The sequence below is a fragment of the Mandrillus leucophaeus genome, unplaced genomic scaffold, assembly GCF_000951045.1.
Source record: "Mandrillus leucophaeus isolate KB7577 unplaced genomic scaffold, Mleu.le_1.0 Scaffold332, whole genome shotgun sequence".
Taxonomy (NCBI): domain Eukaryota; kingdom Metazoa; phylum Chordata; class Mammalia; order Primates; family Cercopithecidae; genus Mandrillus; species Mandrillus leucophaeus.
In genome coordinates this window covers 610,490-629,145 of record NW_012103499.1, presented here as the reverse complement: position 1 = coordinate 629,145, position 18,656 = coordinate 610,490, and the positions used below count along the sequence as shown (strand labels likewise).

Genomic DNA, 18,656 nt, shown 5'->3' with positions numbered 1-18,656 from the left:
ATAAAATGAGTTAGGGAGGATTCCCTCTTTTTCTATTGATTGGAATAATTTCAGAAGGAATGGTACCAGCTCCTCTTTGTACCTCTGGTAGAATTTGGCTGTGAATCCATCTGGTCCTGGACTTTTTTGGTTGATAGGCTATTAATTATCGCCTCTATTTCAGAGCCTGTTATTGGTCTATTTGGAGATTCCATTTCTTCCTGGTTTAGTCTTGGGAGGGTGCATGTGTCCAGCAATTTATTCATTTCTTCTAGATGTTTTAGTTTATTTGCATGGAGTTGTTTATAGTATTCTCTGATGGTAGTTTGTATTTCTGTGGGATTAGTGGTGATATCCCCTTTATCATTTTTTATTGCATTGATTTGATTCTTCTCTCTTTTCTTTATTAGTCTTGCTAGTGGTCTATCAATTTTGTTCATCTTTTCAAAAAACAAGCTCCTGGATCCATTGACTTTTTGAAGGTTTTTTTTTGTTTGTTTTGTTTTGTTTTTTTGTTTTTTGTCTCTCTATCTCCTTCAGTTCTACTCTTAGTTATTTCTTGCCTTCTGCTAGCTTTTGAATGTGTTTGTTCTTACTTCTCTAGTTCTTTTAATTGTGATGTTAGGGTGTCAATATTAGATCTTTCCTGCTTTCTCTTGTGGACATTTAGTGCTATAAATTTCCCTCTACACACTGCTGTTAATGTGTCCCAGAGATTCTTATACGTTGTATCTTTGTTCTCATTGGTTTCAAAGAACATCTTTATTTCTGCCTTCATTTCATTATTTACCCAGTAGTCATTCAGGAGCAGGTTGTTCAGTTTCCATGTCGTTGTGTGGTTTTGAGTGAGTTTCTTAGTTCTGAGTTCTAATTTGATTTCAATGTCGTCTGAGAGACAGTTTGTTGTGATTTCTGTTCTTTTACATTTGCTGAGGAGTACCTTACTTCCAACTATGTGGTCAATTTTGGAATAAGTGTGATGTCGTGCTGAAAATGTATATTCTGTTGATTTGGGGTGGAGAGTTCTGTAGACATCTATTAGGTTGCCTTGGTGCAGAGCTGAGTTCAAGTCCTGGATATCCTTGTTAACCTTCTGTCTCATTGATCTGTCTAATATTGACAGTGGGGTGTTAAAGTCTCCCATTATTATTGAGGAGTCTAATTCTCTTTGTAGGTCTCTAAGGACTTGCTTTATGAATCTGGATGCTCCTGTTTTGGGTGCATGTATATTTAGGATAGGTAGCGCTTCTTGTTGAATTGATCTCTTTACCATTATGTAATTAGCCTTCTTTGTCTCTTTTGATCTTTGTTGGTTTAAAATCTGTTTTATCAGAGAGTAGGATTGCAATCCCTGCTTTTTTTTTCTTTCTATTTGCTTGCTAGATCTTCCTCCATCCCTTTATTTTGAGCCTATGTGTGTCTCTGCATGTCAGATGAGTCTCCTGAATACAGCATACTGATGGGTCTTGACTCTTTATCTAATTTGCCAGTCTATGTCTTTTAATTGGAATATTTTGCCCATTTACATTTAAGGTTAATATTGTTATGTGTGAATTTGATGCTGTCATTATGATGTTAGCTGGTTATTTTGCCCATTAGTTGATGCAGTTTTTTCGTAGCATCGATGGTCTTTACAATTTGGCATGTTTTTGCAGTGGCTGGTACAGGTTGTGTCTTTCCATATTTAGTGCTTCCTTCAGGAGTTCTTGTAAGGCAAACCTGGTTGTGACAAAATCTCTCAGCATTAGTTTGTCTGTAAAGGATTTTATTTCTCCTTCACTTATGAAGCTTACTTTGGGTGGATATGAAATTCTGGGTTGAAAATTCTTTTCTTTACAAATGTTGAATATTGGTCCCCACTCTCTTCTGGCTTGTAGAGTTTCTGCTGAGAGATCCACTCTTAGTCTGATGGGCTTCCCTTTGTGGGTAACCCCACCTTTCTCTGTGGCTGCCCTTAACATTTTTTTCCTTCATTTCAACTTTGGTGAATAAGACAATTATGTGTCTTCGGGTTCCTCTTCTTGAGGAGTATCTTTGTGGTGTTCTGTGTATTTCCTGAATTTGGATGTTGGCCTGCCTTGCTAGATTTGGGAAGTTCTCCTGGATAATACCTGAAGAGTGTTTTCCAACTTGGTTTCATTCTCCCTGTCACTTTCAGGTACACCAATCAATGTAGGTTTTGTCTTTTCACATAGTTCCATATTTTTTGGAGGCTTTGGGATCACTGATATTCTTTCTTCCACTTGATCAAATCAGCTATTGAAGCTTGTGCATGCATCACGTAGTTCTCATGCCATGGTTTTCAGATCCATCAGGTCATTTAAGGACTTATCTACACTGTTTATTCTAGTTAGCCATTCGTCTAGTCTTTTTTGAAGATTGTTAGCTTCCTTGTCATCAGTTCCAATGTCCTCTTTCAGCTCAGAGAAGTTTGTTACTACTGACCTTCAGAAGCCTACTTCTGCCAACTCATCAAAGTCATTCTCCATCCAGCTTTGTTCCATTGCTGGTGAGGAGCTGCAATCCTTTGGAGGAGAAGAGGCACTCTGGTTTTTAGAATTTTCAGCTTTTCTACTCTGGTTTCTCCCTATCTTTGTGGTTTTATCTCCCTTTGGTCTTTGATGTTGGTGACCTACAGATGGGGTTTTGGTGTGGATGTCCTTTTTGTTGATGTTGATGCTGTTCCTTTCTGTTTGTTAGTTTTCCTTCTAACAGGTCCCTCAGCTGCAGGTCTTTGGAGTTTGATGAAGGTCCACTCCAGACCCTCTTTTCCTGGGTATCACCAGTGGAGGCTGCAGAATAGAAAATATTGCAGAATGGCAAATGTTGCTGCCTGATCCACCTCTGGAAGCTTTGTCTCAGAGGGGCACCCAGCTGTGTGAGGTGTCAGTCGGCCCCTACTGGGAGGTTTCTCCCAGTTAGGCTACTTGGGGGTCAGGGACCCACTTGAGGAGGCAGTCTGTCCGTTCTCAGATCTCCATGCTGGGAGAACCACTGCTGTCTTCAAAGCTGTCAGACAGGGATGTTTAAGTCTGCAGCAGTTTCTGTTGCGTTTTGTTCAGCTATGCCCTGCCCCCAGAGGTGGAGTCTACAGAGGCAGCAGGCCTCCTTGAGCTGTGGTGGGCTCCACCCAGTTCAAGCTTCTTGGCCTCTTTGTTTACCTACTCAAGCCTCAGCAATGGGGGATGCCCCTCCCCCAGCCTCGCTGCCACCTTGCAGTTTGATCTCAGACTGCAGTGCTAGCAGTGAGCAAGGCTCCGTAGGCGTGGGACCCTCTGAGCCAGGCACGGGATATAATCTCCTGGTGTGCCATTTGCTAAGGCCGTTGGAAAAGCGCAGTGTTAGGGTGGGAGTGTCCCGATTTTCCAGGTACCATCTGTCATGGTTTCCCTGTGCTAGGAAAGGGAATTCCCTGATCTCTTGTGCTTCCCAAGTGAGGCGATGCGCCACTCTGCTCCGTGGGCTGCAGCCACTGTCTGACTGGCCCCATCTTCTGGGTCACTCATGCTGGGAGCTGCAGACTGGTGCTGTTCCTATTTGGCTATCTTGGAAGCAGGAGGAATTGTTCTACCCTTTATATACTTTTTAAAAAGCTCTGCCAATTCTCTCCCGTTCATCCAACTCCATAGTCCCTTGTTCCGGGAACCATGGGCAAAACTGCTTTACTGCACTAAAGAGTGAAAACAAATTCTGAGTACTAACTTTCACTCCCCCTCTCCATAATAAATCCTTTAAGAAATTTAAATAAGCAGAATGTCTGCTTTCACTTTGTCCCATTGTTACCCTGGTTCTTCCGAGCGCTCAGTTTTACTACCAAGCTTCTTTTAGATGTCCTTGGTGTCCTTTGATGATGAATCCTTCGCTTTCACATGCTCTGGTGTTCTTTCGCCAGGGTCTTTGTCGCCCCACGTTGGGTGCCAGAAATGTTGGGGTTGCCAGACCCAACACCAGGTCATGGGGGTGACAAAGTGTGATGGAGTCAAAGGATTGAGAAAAGACAGTTTGAAAGAGAGAAGTGGGACTGGGGGACCATCACGATCATGGAGGCTGCGAAGGCTGTCAGACAGGGATGTTTAAGTCTGTAGGTGTTTTTGCTGCCTTTCGTTCAGCTATGCCCTGCCCCCAGAGATGGAGTCTATAGAGGCAAAAGCCTTGTGGCTGTGGTGGGCTCCATGCAGTTCGAGCTTCCTGGCCGCTTTGTTTCCCTACTCAAGCCTCAGCAACAGTGGACAGCCATCCTCCTGCTGGGCTGCTGCCTCACAGATCAATCTCAGACTGCTGTACTAGCAGTGAGCAAGGCTCCATGGGCGTGGGACACGCTGAGCCGGGCATGGGACATGCTGAGCCAGGCATGGGATACAATCTCCTGGTGTTCCATTTGCTAGGACAGTTGGAAAAGTACAGTATTTGAGCAGGAGTGTCCCGTTTTTCCAGATACAGTCTGTCACGCCTTCCCTTGGCTAGGCAAGGGAAATCCCCAGACCCCTTACGCTTCCCAGGTGAGGCAGTGCCCCACCCTGCTTCAGCTTGCCCTCCATGGGCTGCACCTACTGTCCCAATGAGATGAACCAGGTACCTAGGTGGAAATGCGGAAATCATCCATCTTCTGCGTTGATCACGCTGGGAGCTGCAGACTGGAACTCTTCCTATTCGCCCCTCCCCTCCCTGCTTTCTTCACCTCTGAGGTTGGATTCCACCTGTGGGATCCTGCAATCCTTCTGCCCTGAAAAACTATTATAGCAGGAGGGAACCTGTTCCTGCCCACTCTTCATGGACACAGCATGCGTGTAGTGGGTACAGCAAGGCAGAGAGAAATCAGGAGACTAGGGATGCATTGCCAAGTGATAATATCTTCCTACTGGGCAGGACTTGGGGTGTGCAAAGGTGTGCATGAGTACTGCAAAAGCAGTTCGAAGAGCAGAGAGGTGGGGCCAGAATAAATATGTTGTAGAAAGACAGTCATCAGGGAGGAAATGAGGATTCCTAGCCAAAATGCCTGAGGGCTTCCCTGCCTACCACAGCCCTCTCTGTTCTTAAAGCCTCCTGTGTCAACAGAGGCCAGACTCTGGGTTCCCCCACAGCCTGTCCATGTCTGTCCTCTGCAAAGCCATGTGGCTTTACCTGGCAGTTTTCGTGGGCCTGTTCTACCTTCTGCATTGGTACCGGGAGAGGCAGGTGTTGAGCCACCTGAGAGATAAGTATGTGTTCATCACAGGCTGTGACTCTAGTTTCGGAAAACTGCTGGCCAGACAGCTGGACGCATGAGGCTTGCGGGTGCTGGCTGCATGTCTGACAGAGAAAGGAGCTGAGCAGCTGAGGGGCCAGATTTCAGACAGGCTGGAGACGGTGACCCTGGATGTCACCAAGACAGAGAGTGTTGCTGCAGCCGCCCAGTGGGTGAAGGAACACGTGGGGGAAAGAGGTAACCACCCAAATTTCTCAAGTCTGTCTGTGTCTTCCCTCTGTTTGAAGGGACCACCTCCTGTCTGCTCCCTGGGAAGATTTCTACAGTGTCTTTCCAGGTTGAAGTGACAGTAGCTTTCTAGTATTTCTCACTAATCAGGCTGGCCTGAGCCCCATCTCTTTCCAATCCTTAACCTATCCCGACACTGGAGGTGTATAGTCTTGGGGAGAGTTTTCCCTGCTGAGATTTTCTCTCCAGAATTCCTCTCTATCCTCTCCCTGCTGTCTAAGCAGAAGTCATGGATTGTTTGATGCTGAGAGCCTGGGTTAGAGATCTGGAGACTTGCTGGAGCATGGTTGAGAAGGGAGCATGGGGCTGCAAGGGTGCACGGAGGCTGTAGCTGTGCTGGAGCCAGGCTTGTGTTCCCAGCACTTTACCTTGTTCTTGCTAGGGCCTATCAGCATCCGCCAAGAGCTACGACCATCTCCATCTTCAGAGGAGGGTATCAGCATAAAGACTGCTTAAGGAAGGCAGAACTAGTTACTTTTTCTTTCTTTCTTCTTTTCACTACACTAATTCATCTGTCTTATTACAGGGGAAGAAAGAAACATGGATTTATTGTAACAATAAATACAGAATATGATTTTTGTAGAAAATACTGAAAAGAATAAAAATGAAAACAAAAGTTTCCCTGAAATTGTCATCCACATGGAAGTCCTTTTTACAATTATATATATTTAGGATTTTATATTTTGTTCTTAGTTCTCTGGAGAAGATGAACATTTTCTGACCATAATGACCGTTTTTATAAAATTATATTTAATTATTTAGAGTACTGTATCCTTCCAATAGCCTTACCTATGTAATCCATACTGAGTGGTTGAATATGAAATTCCTTCCTGCTTTTCATCATCATAAATGTCATCTTGGTGGACTTTTATTGGCCAGCATCTCTGTAAGTGTGAGTATTGATTGGATTCTTAAAACTGAGATGTCTGGGTGGAGGAATCTGCATTTGCATCAGGGCAGGGCCTGTTATTGAGCAGGGGATGGATTCTTATGCCTAGGCCAACCCTTCCAGATCAACAACTGTCACCCCTGCCCAGACTCAAGGGACCCTGTGCTCCTGCCCCCTGGTTCTGTGGGTTGAAAACTCTATTGACTTGAAGTCTTGGGGATTGTGTATTTGCATCTTCCAGAGAGATTTTCCCAGAGCTGAGTGAACTTGGGACTGATGGAAGGATGAAGAGTGGGCTTCTGATGCAGTAGGCGGAGAGGGTGACATTTTCTGGGGCAGAGGGTGGAGTCTGTGTACTGAGTGGGGTGATGCAACCTCGCCTTCTTCCCAAAGCCTGTGCATTGGAATTCCCCAGTGCTTTCTATAAAAATGTTACTGGATATTGATGCAGGATGTTTCAAGACCAGTGCCCTGAGATCAAACACAGGATGTTCTCCAAGTTCCCCTAAGCCTAGGATTTCAGGTCTGTCTTTTTCTGCCTTTCCTCTCTGGTAGTCAGAAACTACCAGAGGCAGAATTGGACCTGGACCTTTGGCTTCTGATCCTGCCAAGAGGAACACAGTACTGAGGTGCCCAAGCCAAGGACAGGAGAATACTGTGTATCAATGACTAATCCCAGGGAAGGGCCCTAAACACTTCTTTCCATTGCACCTTGGTATTGGAGCCACAAAGGCAGGCCAGGCAGTCAGCACTGGATGGAAGAATGCTTTGCACCCTAGAGAAGGAGCAGAGAAAGATCAGTACAACAGTGTGTGTTGGTCCCCTGGCCAGGGAGGCTTTCCCGGCAGCTGACAATGGGCATGTGGCTTGCTCACACCCCTCTCTTGCTGTAGTAGATGGACCCCGACCCCTCCTACCTGGAATCTGAAATACTTGTAAAGCTGGGGCATGCCTTAGTGCCGCAGAGACACACATGCTCATGGAGATGCAGGAGCACTCACTGAGTCAGAAACAGGGAAAGATATTTCCACACCAGGAGATGGGTGCCTGGCTTTGGGGCTCTTCCTCTCTAGGGAGAGAAATGCTTCAAGCGCTGAGGCCATTCCTTCGTGGCTCTCTGGAGCCCAAAGATAGCATGCAGAAGATGGCCTTTCCTAGCAGAATTCATGTCCAGAGCCCCTTTGACAATGGGTAGAGCATCTGAGTCCACACAACAGATGTTTTAGGCCCTTGTCTAAGTGACAAAAAATCCATCCTTAATCAACAACAAGGTTTTGTCTTTGAACTAAATCTTGATACCTGAGAGAGGGACAAGAGATCTAGAATCAGCTGCCAATGCTTATAAGGTTGGTGATCAAGTCAACCTTACTGGCCATGGTACCCACCGGAGTTGGGGAGAGTCGTGGAGATTCTGTCTGAGCTGGGGATTGAGAACTCAAGCTGGGGATTGAGAACTCCACCTGGCAGCCTGGTAAGGAAGGCTGTGAAGGGATCCTGGATGAAGGAATGCCATCAGCCCAGGCCCAGGGTGAGCATTAGCCACCTACATGTACTGCAGAGTCCTCTTGTGGTGAAGGTCAAGGCCAGGCCTGGTGGGGGATGCTGGGCAGGTGGGCATAGGTGGGCTCCTTGATGGCCTGTGGGTCCTGAACAGGAGCTGTGCTTTATGCTGTTGGGAGTGGAACCCCCCAAAAAAGGGATTTGCTCCTTGGTCTAATCAGCTTCTAGACACCCACTGACTGCAGGAAGCCCAGTGGCTGAAAGTGGGGAGCCAGACTGAAGACAGATGCTTCTTAGAGGACAGCTGCCATCACCCAGCTCAGAGGCCAGAGAGATTCCTGGGGCAGGAAGAGGAGGGAGGGGACTGAGGACTGGAGAGGAGGCAAAATGTGGGAATTCTGGTGATCCATTGTATGTGAAGGACATAGGAGGAGACAGCACTAAGGTGCTGCCTTGCTTTGGAATTGGTAGGATTTAGAGCTAGTAAGCTCAGGTATGTGAAATATTGAACCCCCATACAAAGGCAGCACCACCATCATCATTATGACCCCTTGATTGCTGGAAATTAAATATTCCAAGCTTTCTATCTCACCCATTGTCCTCATATGTTGTGCTATCATAGTTTTACTTTTATTGTTTGTGTTTTACCTTCCATAACCCCTGAAGTCTTTCCCCTCTGCTTCTCTTCCTTGCGGGAGGGAACTCTCCTACTTTGGGGCGAAGGTGGCTATGATTGAGCCTGGCTATTTCAAGACTGCTTTGACCAGTAAGGAGAGATTCTTAAAGAGCTTCCTGGAGATTTGAGACCAGTCCAGTCCAGAAGTCAAGGAGGTCTGCAGCGAGAAGATTCTTGCAGTCTGTGAGTAAACTGTGGACAGTAGGGAGGGAAGCAAACCCTCGTGTGGAATCCCTGGTCTACCGTTGGTGTCTGAAGGGCATTAGAGTTTGATCTCCGGGCTCTCCCTTCCCCACAAAGTGGAGACCTTTAGCCCCATTTCCATGATGGGTGCTGTGTGGTCAACTGGTCATAAAAGCAAGTGTCCAGGCTTCTCAGAACTTGGGACCAGTGTCTATCTGAACCCATCATTATTGAGGAGCAAAGTGAAGCCAGAAAGGGAAGACATTGGTGACTGATAACAAGCTGGCATGAGAGACAGCTCGTTTTTATGTGTTGAGACTTCTACTGTGGGAGGAGACCATCATTTATGCAGTCCAGATATTCCCGAAGAGAGACAAACATGACTTAGTGTGGAACACTTGTTACTTTCCCATGGATGGGCTCCAACTCAGGGAATTTGGATAAAAGAGACTTGGGGCATTGCTTGACTGGGGGTTGTGGGGTGGCATGAGTTTTTAGACCCTTTCCACTCTAAGTTGAATCCAAAGCAGGAGCGGTTACAGGTGGAAATATAAATGGATCATTTCTCATGTTTAACAGATAAGAAATTTGCTGAACAATTGGAACAGAAGTGCACACAGGATCTCTCCTTGGTGACCAACTGCATGGAGCATGCGCTGATTGCCTGCCACCCCCGCACTCACTACTCAGCCGGCTGGGATGCCAAGCTTCTCTACCTCCCCATGAGCTACATGCCCACCTTCCTGGTGGATGCCATTATCTACTGGGATTCTGCAAGCCCGGCCAAGGCTCTATGAAGCCAAGCCTCAGGTGCATGATTGCATGGATTTGGGGTGTGCTATGAGGGGTGGTGTATCCTTGGGAGAGAAATAAAGTGGAGGGAGGGAGATGTCAGGTCAGTAGGGCACCGATCTCACCTCCTTCATTACCTCCTGGCCATGATTCTTCTAGGAGATAATTCTGCTCTCTGGAGATGTTGGTAGGAAAGTTCAAGTTATGCAGCTGAGAAGCAGGGACCAAGTAGGGCTCCTGGGTGCATTGTCACCTTGGGTGTCCACTCCAATGTACAAGTCTCTTGTGCCATCCTTAGGCAACAACTGGGGTGGGTGTGAGCAGGTGGAAGGAGCCTCAGCCTATGCCATTACCTCCTGCTTCCTTATCAGGCTGTGTGTTAATTCTGGGCCAGTCTGGGCCATGGGGTGGAAATGGCCTGGGGGACATGAGAGCACCCCTTCGTTGAAGATCCCTGTACATGGGGTGTTGGAACCTGGACCGCAACCATTATGCAGCCCTGTAGGCCTCAGTAGTCATCCCAGCAGCAGTGGCTGAGAGGTGGTGGTCTCAGTAGGGATCTGTACAGAGGGCAGATAAACAAGTTTTCTATTTATCTGGAAAGCATGGACTTCCTTTGACTCTTTTGATGTTGAAAAGTTGATAGTTTCACCCACGTGCAGTGATTTGAATGTTCTTATGAAGCTCCTCTTGGATACCAGACACACGAGATTGCAATCCCTCTCTGAGCCTGCGTTCCCTCCTTTGCTCAGTACCTAGAATCACTCCATCCAGAAAACCAGGTCACTGTCAGCATCTCTAGGACTACAAGTCAAAGGCAGAAAAGAGTGAGCAGGAATAGATCTCCTCCTAATATTGGAATTCTCTGCTAGAAGGAGAACAAGATCCCAACGGGGAAGTCTGATCTTAGAGGCAAAGAAAGGGGACAGAGGGAAATGGGGATGGGAACCCCCAAGCTGCTGGGAGGGAGGAATGGAGTGACTTACACAAGTGGATATCAGAGTTTTTACACTTTCACTCCTGAAGATGCCCGTTCCCTAGATTTGTATGACCTTGGGGAGCAGTGGCAGGAAGAGGCAGGTGCCTTCCTGAACATCAGGGGATGAGAGGCTGACCTGAGAATGAATTTGAAGAGAGAAGTTGGACTATCCCTGCCCTCTCCCGTCCCTTCTTGCCACCAAGGTGAGGGGCAATTGTTTTCTTTCCAGGAGTTGTGTAGTAGCCTGGGGTCACAGAAACAGACCCAAGGACAAGCCAGCAAGGTGACCTCAACAGCTGTATTGACAGGCAGGCCCCAGATCCCCTCCCTGGGGCAACTGAAGCTTTTTCCTCTCACTTGTGCACTCTCTGTGGCCCTTGGTGCCCGACCCTTACTTTAAAGTCATTGCACTTTCCTTGTGCCATCCCTCAGGTCCCCCACCATATCCCAACACACACATTCCTCCAGTGACAGGGAGTGAGAGTCACTGCTGGACTCATCTTTCATATTTTCACTACCTTTTTTGAGCCCCTGCTGTGTGCCGGACAGAAATTCCCTTGAATGACCTGGTCCTCATCCTCAGTGTCTTCAGTTTTCTGATGATGTCACAAGTATGGACTTAACACAGAAAGCATTAGGGGAAAGGGGAACAGATTTTTGAACTCAGCACAAATTGTAGTTGGGAGGTAACTCCCCAGGTTTCTCGTTTTTCTTTCCTCAGGATAAAAATCTAGGCTATGGAGCCTTTAAGAAGCCCCATGTTGTTTAACAAACCAGTGTTTATTGTAGAAGCAGAGACTGAGGTCAGATGTTGCTGGGCCACTGAATTCAAAACACGCAATGAGGCCTGGCATGTTGGCTGATGCCTGTAATCCTAGCACTTTTGCAGGCTGAGGTGGATGGATCACCTGAGCTCAGGAGTTAGGGGCCAGCCTGGGCAACATGGTGAAACCTGGTCTCTATTAAAAATACAAAAAAAAATTAGCTGAGTGTGTTGGTGTATGCCTGTGGTACAGATACCTGAGAGGCTGAGGTAGGTGGATGGCTTGAGCCTGGGAGATGAAGGTTGCAGTGAGCTGAGATGTGCCACTGCACTCCAACCTGGGTGATAGAGTGAGACCCCATCTCAAAAAAACAAAACAAAGCAAAATGAACAAACAAATGAAACACACACAGTGAGAAGTGTGTGGAGATAAATGTTGGAATAGAAGGTTTCACGGATCATTCTCTCTTCCCCATCTCACACCAGGACACCAAGTTAACAACTATCTCCACATCAAAAAACACCTTCAGAAGAACCAACAGTCAGGTGATAACTCTTTAACCTGGTTTCAACCTCATATTGCTGAAAGAGGTACTGTAAAGGTAGAAAAAAGAGTTGTGAATCAGACACTACTGCTCCCCAAACCCTGGCAGTGGAGGCATGGTGCTGAAAGCCTCTCTGGGTGCTGCGGGAGGGAGAACACAGCAATTTTGAGGCACTGAACTCAGTGCTATCCTGTTAGAGCAGAAAGAAAACCCAGACCAAACTCAGCTGATGCCCATCCATAGAGGGAGCATTTAAATCAGCCCTAGCCACAGGGGAATCACCGATCCTAGCAGTCGTGATTTGAGTGCCTACAAACCTCGATACCAAGGGCTACAATGCTCCATATCCCCCAAGTAAACTTAAATGGCAGTCTAGGCCATAAGAACTGCAACTCATAGGCGAGGCCTAGTGCCACAGGGGAATCTCTGATCACAGCAGACCTGACTTGAGTGCCCGCAAAGCTTGCCACCAAGGGCTACAATGCTCTGTGTCTCCAAGTAAACTTGAAAGGCAGTCTAAGCCACAAGGACTGCCCCTCATAGTCTAGGGGTAGTGCAGAACTAGGTCCAGAGGCACTGGATTACGGGGTCAGGTGACCTACTGAGACACAAGCTGGGGCGGCCAAGGGGAATGTTGGCACTACCCCTCCCCTAATCCCAGGCTGTACAGCTTGAGATTCCCAAGGAGACCCCATTCTTCCACTTGAGGAGAGGAGAGGGAAGAAGAGTGGGGAGGATTTCATCATGCATCTTGAATACCAGCTCAGCCACAGCAAGATAGGGCAATGATCAGAGTCAGGAGGCCTCCATTTCAATCCCTAGCTCCCATACGGCGTTTCTGGATGGACCCTGGGCCAGAAGGCAACCCAGTGCTTTCAAAGAAAGGACCAAGTGCTGGCAGCATTCAACACCTGCCATCTGAAGAGACCTTGGGCCCCAAATAACCAGCATTGATGGCCAGGTACTACATCGAGAGCCTTGGGTGAGCCTCTGAGACTTGCTGGCTTCAGATGAGACTTGGGACATTCCCAGCTGTGGTGGCTATGGAGAGAGACACCTCCTGTTTGAGATAAGTGGAAGGAAAAGTAATGGAGACTTTGCCTTGCACGTTAGGTGCCAGCACGGCCACAGTGGAGTGGAGCACCAAGTGGACTATTGTGGTTTGTGATTCTGGGACTTGACTCTTGGGTGGTATGTTCTGGACCCGCCCTGGGCCAATTGAGAGCCCATAACATGAATGGTGTGTCCCAGGCCAGGCAGCATTCACCACAAGATGACTTAAGAGACTTTAGGCTTTAAGGGAATATAGATGGGAGTCTAGCAGTACTCCATGTGGCCTGGGGTGGTGGTGGCTATGAGGTCAGGCTCCTCTGCCTTTGGACAAGGAAGAGAGGAGTGGGAAGGATTTGTTGGGTGGTGTGAGTGCCAGCTCAGCTGCAATCCAGTAGAATACCAGGTACATTTCTAAGGTTTTTGACTCTAGCCCTTAATTCCTGCACAGCACTTCTGGAACCACACGGAGACTGGGGGACCAGAAGTCCCACTGTGAGACCTCATTGCTCTAACAGAAGGACACAGGCGTAAGTATCTTTGCTACCTGCTGATTGTAGATCCCTTGGGCCTTGAGCAAACATAGGCAGTAGCCAGGGACTGGTTACAACAGGCCTTGGGTGAGACCCAGCACTGTGGTGGCTTCAAGTCTGACCCAATGCAGTCATGGTGGGTCTTGTGTCACATGGGTGCTTGTGTCACTCCACCCCGAGCTTTCAATATCTCAGAACAAACACACACAGAGTTACTCTGTACATATGGGAGAAAGTAAGGGAAGAGAACAAGGGTCTCTGGGTGATAATCCAGAGAATTCTCTCAGATCTTGTCCCAAACATCAGGGTGGTACCTCTGTGAGGTTCTGCAAGAACCATAATATTACTGGGTGTGGGGTGCCCCCTAGAGCAGATACAGCTTAGATCACAACACTCATGTCTTTCCAAATATTTGGTAAGCCTTACAAGAAGGATGGCTAACAAATAAGCCCAGAGAGTGAAGACTACAATAAATACATAACTCTTCAATGCCCAGATACCAAAGAACATCTACTAGCATCAACACCATACAGGAAAACACGACCTCTCCAAATGAACTAAATAAGTGACCAGGGACCAATCCTGGAGAAACAGATATGTGACCTCACAGACAGAAAATTTTAAATAGCTGTGTTGAGGAAACTCAAGGAAATTCAAGGTAATGTAGAGAAGAAACCTAGAATTCTATCAGAAAATTCTAACAAAGAGATTGAAATAATTAAAAAGAATCCCTCGGAAATTCTGGAGCTGAAAAATGCAACTAGCATACTCAAGAATGCACCAGAGTCTCTTAACAGCAGAAGTGATAAAGCAGAAGAAAGAATTAGTCAACTTGAAGACAGGCTAGTTGAAAACACATCGAGGAGATAAAAGAAAAAATAATAAAAAACAATGAGGCATGCCTTCGGGATCTAGAAAATAGACTTAAATGGGCAATTCTAAGAGTTATTGGCCTTAATGAGGAGGTAGAGAAAGAGAATAGGGGTAGAAAGTTTATTCAAAGGGATAATAACAGAGGACTTCCCAAACCTAGACAAAGATATCAATATGCAAGTACAGGAAGGTAATAGAACACCAAGCAGATTTAACCCAAAGAAGATAATAATCAAACTCCCAAAGGCCAAGGGTAGAGAAAGGACCCTAAAAAAGCAAGAGGAAAGAAATGACTAACATACAATGGAGCCCAATACATCTGGCAGCAGATTTTCACTGGAAACCTTACAGGCCAGGAGACAGTGGCATAACAATTTAAAGTGCTAAAGAAAAAAGCTTTTACCCTATAATGCTATAATAGTATATGTGGTGAAAATATCGTTCAAGCATAAAGGAGAAAGAAAGACATTCCTGGACAAACAAAAATTGAGGGAGTTCATCAATACCAGACCTGCTGTACAAGAAATGCTAAAGGGAGTACTTTAGTAAGAAAGAAAAGGACATGAATGAGCAATACATGGTACCTGAAGGTACAAACCTTACTGGTAATAGCAAGTACACAGAAAAACACAGAATATTATAACATTGTAACTGTGGTGTGTAAACTACTCTTATGCTAAGTAGAAAGAGTAAATGATGAATGAATCACAAAAAGTAACTAAAACAACTTTTCAAGACATAGTCAGTACAATAAGCTATAAACAGGAACAATAAAAAGTTAAAAAGTTGGGGAACAAAGTTAAAGTGTAGAGTTTTTATTAATTTTCTTTGTGCTTGTTTGTTTGCTTATGCAAATAGTGTTAAGTTGTTATCAGGTTAAAATAATGGGTTATAAGATAGTATTTGCAAGTCTCATGGTAACCTCAAGCCAAAGAACACAATGGATGCACAAAAAATAAAAAGCAAGAAACTAAGTCATATCTCCAGAGCAGAGTATCTTCACTAGAAAAAGACAAGAAGGAAAGAAAGAAGGGAAAGAAGTTCATAAAACAACCAGAAAACAAATAACAAAATGACAGAAGTCCTTACCCATCAATAACAACACGCAATGTAAATATCCTAAACTGACCAATCGAAAGACATAGACTGGCTGAATGGATGAAAAATCAAGATCCATTGATCTGTTGCCTACAGAAGAAACACTTCACCTATGAAGACAAACATAGACTGAAAATAAAGGGATGGAAAAAGATATTTCTTGCCAATGGAAACCAAAAAGAGCAGGAGTTTTATCTCAGATAAAATAGATTTCAAAGAAGGTCACTATATAATGGTAAAGGGCTCAATTCAGCAAGAGGATAGAAGAATAATTTTAAATATGTAATATATGCACCCAACACAGAAGCACCCAGATATATAAAGAGAATATTATTAGAGCTAAAGAGAGAGATAGGTCCCAATACAATAATAGTTGGAGACTCCAACACTCCACTTTCAGCATTGGACAGAACTTCCAGACAGAAGAATCAACAGGGAAACATCAGAATTAATCTGCACTGTAGGCCAAATGAATCCAATAGATATTTACAGAACATCTCTTCCAATGGCTGCAGAACACACATTCTTTTCCTCAGCACATGGATCATTCTCAAAGATAGACCCCATGTTAGATCACAAAACAAGTCTTAAATCACTGAAAAGATTGAAATAATATCAAGCATCTTCTCTGATCACAATAGAATGAAACTGGAAATAAGAAGAAGAATTTTGGAAACTACACAAATATGTAGAAATTTTAAAATATGCTCCTGAGAGACCAGTGGGTCAATGAAGAAATTAAGAAGAAAATGGAAAAATGTCTAAAAACAAATGATAATAGAAACCCCATATATGAAAACCTATGTGATATAACAAAAGCAGAACTAAGAGGGAATGAAAACCTATGTGATATAACAAAAGCAGAACTAAGAGGGAAATGTATAGATATGAGTGCCTACATCAAAAAAAAAAAAAGAAAAAGAAAAAGAAAAAAGAAAAAAAAAGAAAAAAGAAAGGAAAACTTCAAATGAATAACCTAACAATGTATCTTAAAGAACTAGAAAAGCAAGAGCAAACCGAACTCAAAATTAGTAGAAGAAAAGAAATAAAGATCAGAGCAGAAACAAATGAAACTGAAATTTTAAAAACTATAAAAAGGATCAATGAAACAAAAACTTGCTATTTTAAAGTTAAACAAAATTGACAAATCTTTTGTCAGACTAAGCAAAAGTAAAAAAAAAAAGAAGAAGAATATTCAAATAAATAAAGTCAGAAATGAAAAAGGAGACATTACAACTGGTACTGCAGAAATTCAAAGGATCATTAGTGGCTACTAGGAGCAATTATATGTGAATGAATTGGAAAATCTAGAAGAGACACAAAATTTTGTAGGACACAAAATCAACATACAAAAATCAGTAGTACTTCTATATACCAACCATGAACAACATGAAAAAGAAATTTAAAAAGTAATCCCATTTACAATAGCCACAAATAAAATTGAATACATATGAATTAACTTAATCAAAGAAGTGAAAGATCTCTATAATGAAAACTATAAAACACTGAGGCAAAACATTGAAGAGGACACCAAAAAATGGAAAAATAGCCTACATTCATGAATGGGAAGAATCAATACAATATTATTAAAATGGCCATACTACCCAAAGCAATGTACAGATTCAATGAAATCATCATCAAAATACCAACGACATTTTTCACAAACATAGAAAAGCAATCTAGGCTGGTGTTGAGCATCTGTGGCTTTTCCAGGTGCACACTGCAAGCTCTCAGTGGATCTACCATTCTGGGGTCTGGAGGATGATGGCCCTCTTCTCACAGCTCTGCTAGGCAGTGCCCCAGCACCCCACATGTCCCTTCCACACTGTCTTAGCAGAAATTCTCCATGAGAGACATGCCTCTGCAGCAAACTTCTGCCTGGACATCCAGGTGTTTGCATACATGCTTTGAAATCTAGCCAGAGGTTCCCAAACCCCAATTCTTGACTTCTGTGCACTGGCAGTCTCAACACTATGGTGAAGCTGCCAAGGCTTGAGGCTTGCACCCTCTGAAACCACAGACGAAGCTCTACATTGGCCCCTTTCGGCCATGGCTGGAGCAACTGGGATGCAGGGCACCAAGTCCCTAGGCTGCATACAGCACAGGGACCCTGGAGTTGGCCCATGAGATCACTTTTTCCTCCTAGGCCTCTGGCCTATGATAGGAGGGACTTCCATGAAGACCTCTGACATGCCCTGGAGACATTTTCCCCATTATCTTGGAGATTAATATTTGGCTTCTTGTTCCTTGTGCAAATTTCTGTAGCCAGCTTGGATTTTTCCTCAGAAAATGAGATTTTTCTCTTCTATTGCATTGTCAGCCTGCACATTTTCTGAACTTTTATGATCTTTTTGGCTTTTAAAACTGAATGCTGGGGATCCAAGATGGCCAAATAGGAACAGCTCCAGTCCACAGCTCCCAGCGTGAGTGACGCAGAAGAGGTGATTTCCTCATTTCCCACTGAGGTACCGGGTTCATCTCACTGGGGCGTGTCAGACAGCGGGTCCAGGACTGTGGGTGCAGCCCACCGAGTGAGAACCAAAGCAGGGCAAGGCACCGCCTCACCCGGGAATTGCAAGGGGCCAGGGAATTCCCTTTCCTAGCCAAGGGAAGCTGTGACAGACAGCACTTGGAAAATTGGGTCACTCCCACCCTAATACTGCGCTTTTCCAAGGGTTTTAGCAAACGGCACACCAGGAGATTATATCCTTTGCCTGGTTCAGAGGGTTCCACACCCAAGGAGCCTCACTCAATGTGGCAGCGAGGTTGGGGGAGGGGCACCCGCCATTGCTGAGGCTTGAGTAGGTAAACAAAGCAGCCAGCAAGCTCGAACTGGGTGGAGCCCACCACACCTCAAGGAGGGCTGCCTGCCTCTGTAGACTCCACCTCTTGGGGCAGGGCATAGCTGAACAGAAGGCTGCAGAAACCTCTGCCGATTTAAATGTCCCTGTCTGACAGCTTTGAAGAGAGTAGTGGTTCTCCCAGTACAGAGTGTGAGATCTGAGAACAGACAGACTGCCTCCTAAAGTGGGTCCCTGACCCCTGAGTAGCGTAACTGGGAGGCACCCCCCAGTAGGGACAGACTGACACCTCACATGGCCGGTTACCCCTTTGAGATGAAGCTTCCAGAGGAACGATCTGTCAGCAACATTTGCTGTTCAGCAATATTCGCTGTTCTGCAGCCTCTGCTGCTGATACCCAGGCAAACAGGGTCTGCAGTGGACCTCCAGCAAACTCCAACAGACCTGCAGCTGAGGTTCCTGACTGTCACAAGGAAAACTAACAAACAGAAAGGACATCCATACCAAAACCCATCTGTACAT

The 18,656-nt window shown here is 45.3% G+C and overlaps 1 pseudogene; it reads left to right on the top strand.

Annotated features, from left to right (window-relative positions):
- The first annotated feature begins 5,088 nt into the window (after positions 1 to 5,088).
- On the top strand, positions 5,089 to 9,684 carry LOC105545600 (annotated as a pseudogene).
- The last annotated feature ends 8,972 nt before the right edge of the window (positions 9,685 to 18,656 follow it).